General features: G+C 45.4%; 1 pseudogene; it reads left to right on the top strand.

Moving 5' to 3' along the window:
* Positions 1-4102: 4102 nt before the first annotated feature.
* On the top strand, positions 4103-6050 carry LOC121021001 (thymidylate synthase-like; annotated as a pseudogene).
* Positions 6051-6524: the final 474 nt, after the last annotated feature.

Genomic DNA, 6524 nt, shown 5'->3' with positions numbered 1-6524 from the left:
TGATGGTGGACTGGTCTCAATCCTTGACTTCTTCAAAATAGCATGTGACCTGGTCATTGTAATAGTACAACTAAGCAGAATTGCAGTTTGGTCCCAAATTTGATATGGAATGTGTTTTCCAAAGCAATTCTCATTCATTCGTTCATTCATTCATTCATTCTTCTGTTGTTTCTTGTTTCCTCCATTGCTCTCCTCTCCCTGAACCCACAATTACCCATCTTAACAGGCGGTTCAGGCACACCTGAGATAGTTTTCTCCCTGTCATTGCCCCCTCTGACCTCAAAAGTTGCTGAACCTATAGGAGCCCAGGTGGAGTGTTGGAAGCCCACCGCTTCCCTTTTCCATTTTCTTGGCACTGGGTGGTTGAGAATGAACCTCTTGAGGCTCTCCTCTTGAATATTGGTCTTCAGTTGCCCATCGTTCTTGGAGGGAACTCTCCTGTGTGTATAATTCTCCCTGAAGCCCCAGAGTTAAAGCCCTCATTGGCTCTCCCTGGGAAAGAGGGACAGACTATCAGAGGTAAGGACACTTAAGACATCTGATGCTCCAGGTCTTGAAACCCTGCCCTCTTCATCTATTTCTGGACTGACTTCCCTCCAGTACACACTCTCAAGTCCTCCGGGTGACAACAGCTTCCAACGAGGCCATCAGATGCAGCTATGGAGCACGTGGAAGACCTACGACAGCACAGGTCTAGAACCTAATGCTAAGGAGAAACCTAACTCCAGGTCAGGATTGCCATGAACTCTGACCAACAGTTCCTCTTTAGGCCTAGATATGGGGGCTCTTACTTTCAGTTAGAGCACTTGTGAATCAGATGAACATGTCAGGAATTGGGGGTGTCTGAGGGCAGGTTTAGTAAAAGCAGACCCTGAGGTGAGGATTTACATGCACGTGATTTATTAAGACAGTCCTCCCTGAGCATCTGGAATAGAGCGAGGGAAGCAGGAAAGCAAAGGGAGGAAACCAAGAAACATTTCAGGCAGAGTCTCGTTGACAGTAGGTTGGTGTGATACTCAGGAGAACTCTGGAATTTGTTGTGCCTCATAGTTGTCCCAGTCCCAGGCGACTGTCTCACTTCTTCCCACCCTGCACCTTTAAGCTTTCCATTGCACAGAGTTCTCAAGCGCAAAGTCCTTATAGTTTGCAATGGCTCCCCCTTTGCCCATCAACACATTGCACCTCATGCTTCAACCATGCCGAATAAACTGTGGCGCCAATATGGAACGCGTCAAGAGAACCCTGCAGCTTTCAAACTTAGCCCCTTTCTGAAATATTTCCTATTTTCCTAAGAAATGACCCCATCTGCCTTTGTGCCCTCACTGTACCCTAGACAATTTTTGTCACTATGCTTACAGCGCTTCCTTGGTTTTTGAAGTCATGTTACCACTGGTGTGAGGACTTCCTGAAGGCAGAGGCTCTCCTTTACTCATCCATGACACTCCAGTGGCTCTCCCCGTCCAGCATTCAGAGCCTGATTTCACTCAATCACTAAGATTGATTAGAGCAGTGGCAACTGCTAGCCTTATCCCCACTCAGTCTGGAAACCAAATGGCTGCCAAACCTGTAAACCTTCCCATTTGTGTGACTCATAAGGATGGAAATACCTTCACTTTGTTCTGATTTACTGGTTTTGTTCTCTCTCTGAATGTCCTGTGCTCACGGATGTATGCCTGGTGACTAATTAAGGGTGATCAACACAGCATCTTATGTGTTTATGGGCATAATAAATGTGCTACTAATAACAGACTCTCCTGTGGCTCTGAGGCAGGGTGAGGAGAGAGAAGTAACAGTACAGTTACATCTGAAACAAAACAGAGCTCAAAGTGCACACAGCACACAGAGATGGAAGAGGCTGACAGGATGCCAGCTCTGCCTATTCTAGATTCTCCAGGAAGCAAATGCTGACTAGGATTAAATGTGCAAGGGCTTTATTAGGGAAAACACCTGTGTGAAAGAAAATAGGAACATACTCAGGGAGGATGGCAAGGCCTTCAGGCCACAAAGCAAATCTGAATACAAGAGAAAAGGAGAGAAGGCTGGGGGGAGGGGCCCAAGACTCAGCCACGATTTATAAATTCATCACGGAGTCAATGAGCCAAAGTCAGCCAACAAAGAGTCCTGTGTTGCCCAAGGAATGGGGCTGTCTTAGCATCCCCACTGCGCCCAGCTATTGGCAGGGAGCAGTGCATGGGAGGTGTGGCCTCAGAGACCATTTTAAAGCCTAGCAACGGGGGCCCTTGGTCAATTAAGCTCCATGTATTAAGAAGGTCTGCAAGGCAAATTCTCATGGCCAAACCCTGAAGTAATACCTCACAAAAGCATTAGTAATTGACAAATATGTGGGATAGAAAAAAGAATAATGGTAAAACTGTTGTGTCTCCTTCCAACCGGAAGGTTTCATTAATATGAAAGCTACTGTCACTCCAATTTCTTTTGCTCAACCTCCACTTTGAGCTCCATGTGGCAATAAGGAAGAAGTGGACCCAAGAGCCACAGATGTGATCACCTCTGTGCCCTGGGCTGACCTCGTGAGAAAAGCCATCTTGTCAACAGCATCTTGATTAAAATGATCCTTTTTCTGATAAGTATGGCTTGGTTTCTTGCTCATGCCTTGATGGTAGGTGACTGTGCCCAAGAGTAACTAAGACAAAGGGCTGGCTCACACTGCAGTAGAGAAAGAGAGAAGACTGGAGAGGGGAAGACCTAACCAAACATCCCTCCATTAAAACAAAACAGAAGCTAACCACATAAGGAGATTGGGTTGCTGAGGGCAATGTCCACATCCTTGGGAAGACAGGGGAGATCGGATTGAGAAGGAACGCTGAGAGGATAAGGTCTGAGAAATCCCTCCCGAGAAAGTAAAGATTTAGTCCACAGTGATTGGAGAAGGCAAAAAACTGATGCATATCAAGTGGAACAGTAATGCATGTAAAAGCATTTTGCAATTTTAAAACACTGCCAAACACAAGAGATCTCAAGTATGAGATGCATTGCCATTATTAATTTGGTGATTTTTCTGTAGACTATAACAATGCTTTCAACCACAAGATGAGACAGATTTTATTATTAGGGTGTTAGGAGATGAAGAATTTGAGACTGGCTTAAATACCTGAGGGCCCACATTGTTTGCCTCAAGCAAAACACAAAATAATAGTGGCAATCCACACCCTACCACAGATGGTGGAGACAATCAGCTATAAGTAATACAGTGAAGACCCATGAAATCTGATTTGAATCTTTGGGGCCAGATGTTTTTAAGATGTCAGGATTTGTTATTTTTTAAGGAAAGTAATAAAGAGTACAGTCTTTATATTCTATAACCCCTCCAGTGAGGACTGGGATTGTATCCTATGATCAGGTATACTGGAGTCTCTAAATGTAGGTACCATTTGTCTTGCCCTAGTCACTTGCAGCTCATGAAATGAGGGCCACTTTATTTGGAGGCTTTATCTGAAAGGACAATCTTCCTGGAAATGCAAGCTCTTCTGTCGCTTCTCTTTCCGGTTCTATGAAAACTACTGTCACTCCTTTTGTTCTACCTTCAGTCTGAGCTTTTGAAGCTGGGATTGAGAGGATCTGAGAGCCTTCTCAGAATTCCTCGGAGTGCTCTGATGAGCCCAGATTGGGAAGGGGATAAAGAAGAGGAGAATTTGGCTTCTTAGCACTTGGGAGCTGTCAGCAAGAAGGTGAGCCCAGTCACCGCCCACACTGACATTAAGATCTAAGGCAAAGCTGGGGGCACCTGGGTGGCTATTTATTAAGTGTCGGACCCATCTGCTCAGGGCATGGTCTCGTGGTTCGTGGGTTCAAGCTCTGTGTGGGGCTTTGCACTGACAGAATGGAGCCTGCTTGGGATTCTTTCTCTCCCTCTCTCTTTGCCCCTCCCCTACTCGCTCTTGCTCTCTCAAAATAAATAAACTTAAAAAAAAAAAAAGATCTAAAGAAAAGGTGGAGGGAGGATCACTATTGGTATCTGAGGTGGAGCTGCTCACTAGGGACATATAATGGCCCTTAGTCACCCTGCACTTATCTGGGTTCAGTGAAATAAGAGTGAAAGCTGAGTTCCAGGAAACTGAATTTAGTATGCAGGCATCAGGGGATGTGCCAGGTACGTTTGTAGGAGATTGGTGAGGGTTGCAGGGAGCTGCTGAAGTAGTGCAGGTGCCCTTGTGATAAACTCCTGATAAAGGTAGTATCCTTGGGGTGCCTGACTGGCTCAGCCGGTTAAGCCTCTGACTCTTGATTTTGGCTCAGGTCATGTGAATAATCAAATGTTAAATTTAGTTCATGAGATCGAGCCCCATATCAGGCTCTGCACTGACAGTGCGGGGCCTGCTTGGGATCCTCTCTCTTCCTCTCTCTGCACTCCATCCTATGCTCTCTCTCTCAAAAATAAACAAGCATTAAAAAATAATAAAATCAAGTTAGGCCATGACCATTGTAGAGCACATGGGCCTAATTTTTCTCCCTGGCTCAGCTCTCTGAGGCCAATTCTTCTGACTTGCTAATTTAGTCACGTGGCTTACCTTGGTGAACCCATTTGTGTTATCAGTGACCATCTTTTCTATGTGCTCACATACCATCGAGTTAATATCAATTTGTTCCTGGTTTGCAAAAGATCAAAACAAAACTCACTCTTCTATAGATATTAAAATATATTATTTCCATCATTCTGAAAATTTGACAATTGCTATTCTCCAGGCTTGAGGCAACTCTTGTGATCTTCATGACTTTGAATGACTCCATCGTTCTCTTGGAGTTCACCTGGGTCTGGCAAATGGTCTCCATTAACACTTTCAAATTTTATCCTACTACCTTTTGATGTGTGATAGTTTTTCTGTTCTTTCTAAGCATGTGATGGGGTCAAGGAGTCCCACAGTCCCACTCTCAATAGCTCTAACACTCCCTGAGTCTTTGCAGTCTAGTTGTCTGAAACAGAAATAGCTAAGAGAGGTCACGGCAGACACAGTGGGAAAAGAGGTGTGGAAGGGCCCGCACTACCTTGCTCACCGCCCCCCGCTGGGGTCCCATCCGGGCCCTGCAGCTGTGCCAGCACCACACTGGCCCCCAGCTCCCACCTGCAGCGCTCAAGGTCTCAGCCCGCCTGTGTGGAAGTGGGGCAGGATCTCTGGCCACCACCAAACAGGGTGCTGCAGTACTTGGTGCAGATGGAGCACATCCTGCACTGTGGGCTCCAGAAGGATGACCACACAGGTACCAGCATGCTGCTGGTGCTGGGTATGCAGGTGCACTCCAGGCCATGGGATGAATTTCCTCTGCTGACAACCAAACCTGTATCCTAGAAGGGTGTTTTGGAGGAGTTGCTGTGGTTTATCAAGGGATCCACTAATGCTTGGGAACTGTCTTCCAAGGGAGTGAAAATCTGGGACTCAAATGGGTCCTGAGACCTCTTGGACAGCCGGTATTCTGCAACAGAGAAGAAGGGGACTTAGGCCCAGTTTATAACTTTCAGTGGAAAATACAAAGATAAGAATTCAGATTATTCTGGTCAAGGAGTAGACCAACTGCAAAAGGTGACTGACACAATCAAAACCAACTGTTATGACAGAAGAATCATCCTGTGTGGGTGGAATCCAAAAGATCTTCCTTTAATGGCTCCTCTCTGCCATTCCCTTTGCCAGTTCTACGTGGAAAATGGTGAGCTGTCCTGTCAGCTGTACCGGAGCTCAGGAGACATGGGCCTGGTTGTGCCCTCCAGTGTCACCAGCTATGCCCTGCTCACCTACAGGGTGGTACACATCACAGGCCTGAAGCCCAATGACTTCATACATACTTTGGGAGATGCACATATTTACCTGAGTCATGTTGAGCTGCTGAAAATGCAGCTTCAGTGAGAACCAAGGCCTTTCCAGAAGCTTAAGATCCTTTGAAAAGTTGAGACAATTGATGACTTCAAGGTTAAAGACTTTCAGATTGAGGGGTACAATCCTCACCTTACTATAAAAATGGAAATGGCTATAGCACAAAAACAGACACTCAGATCAATGGAACAAAATAGAGAACCCAGAAATGGACCCACAAACGGCCAACTAATCTTTGACAAAGCAGGAAAGAATATCCAATGGAATAAAGACAGTCTCTTCAGCAAGTGGTGCTGGGAAAACTGGACAGCGACATGCAGAAGAATGAACTTGGACCCCCTTTTTATACCATACACAAAAATAAACTCAAGATGGATGAAAGACCTAAACATAAGACAGGAAGCCATCAAAATCCTAGAGGAGAAAGCAGGCAAACACCTCTTTGACCTTGGCTGCAGCAACTTCTTACTCAACACACCTCCAGAGGCAAGGGAAACAAAAGCAAAAATGAACTAGTGGGACCTCATCAAAATAAAAATCTTCTGCACAGCAATGTAAACGATCAGCAAAACTAAAAGGCAACTGACAGAATGGGAGAAGATATCTGCAAATGACATACCAGATAAAGGGTTTACTATCCAAAGAACTATCAGATGCAACACCCAAAAACCAAATAATCCAGTGAAGAAACAGGCAAAA

This window comes from Herpailurus yagouaroundi, unplaced genomic scaffold (genome assembly GCF_014898765.1).
Source record: "Herpailurus yagouaroundi ecotype Mexico unplaced genomic scaffold, PumYag 254, whole genome shotgun sequence".
NCBI lineage: Eukaryota > Metazoa > Chordata > Mammalia > Carnivora > Felidae > Herpailurus > Herpailurus yagouaroundi.
Note: the sequence above shows the minus strand (reverse complement) of the source record. Positions and strands in the feature narration are given on the sequence as shown.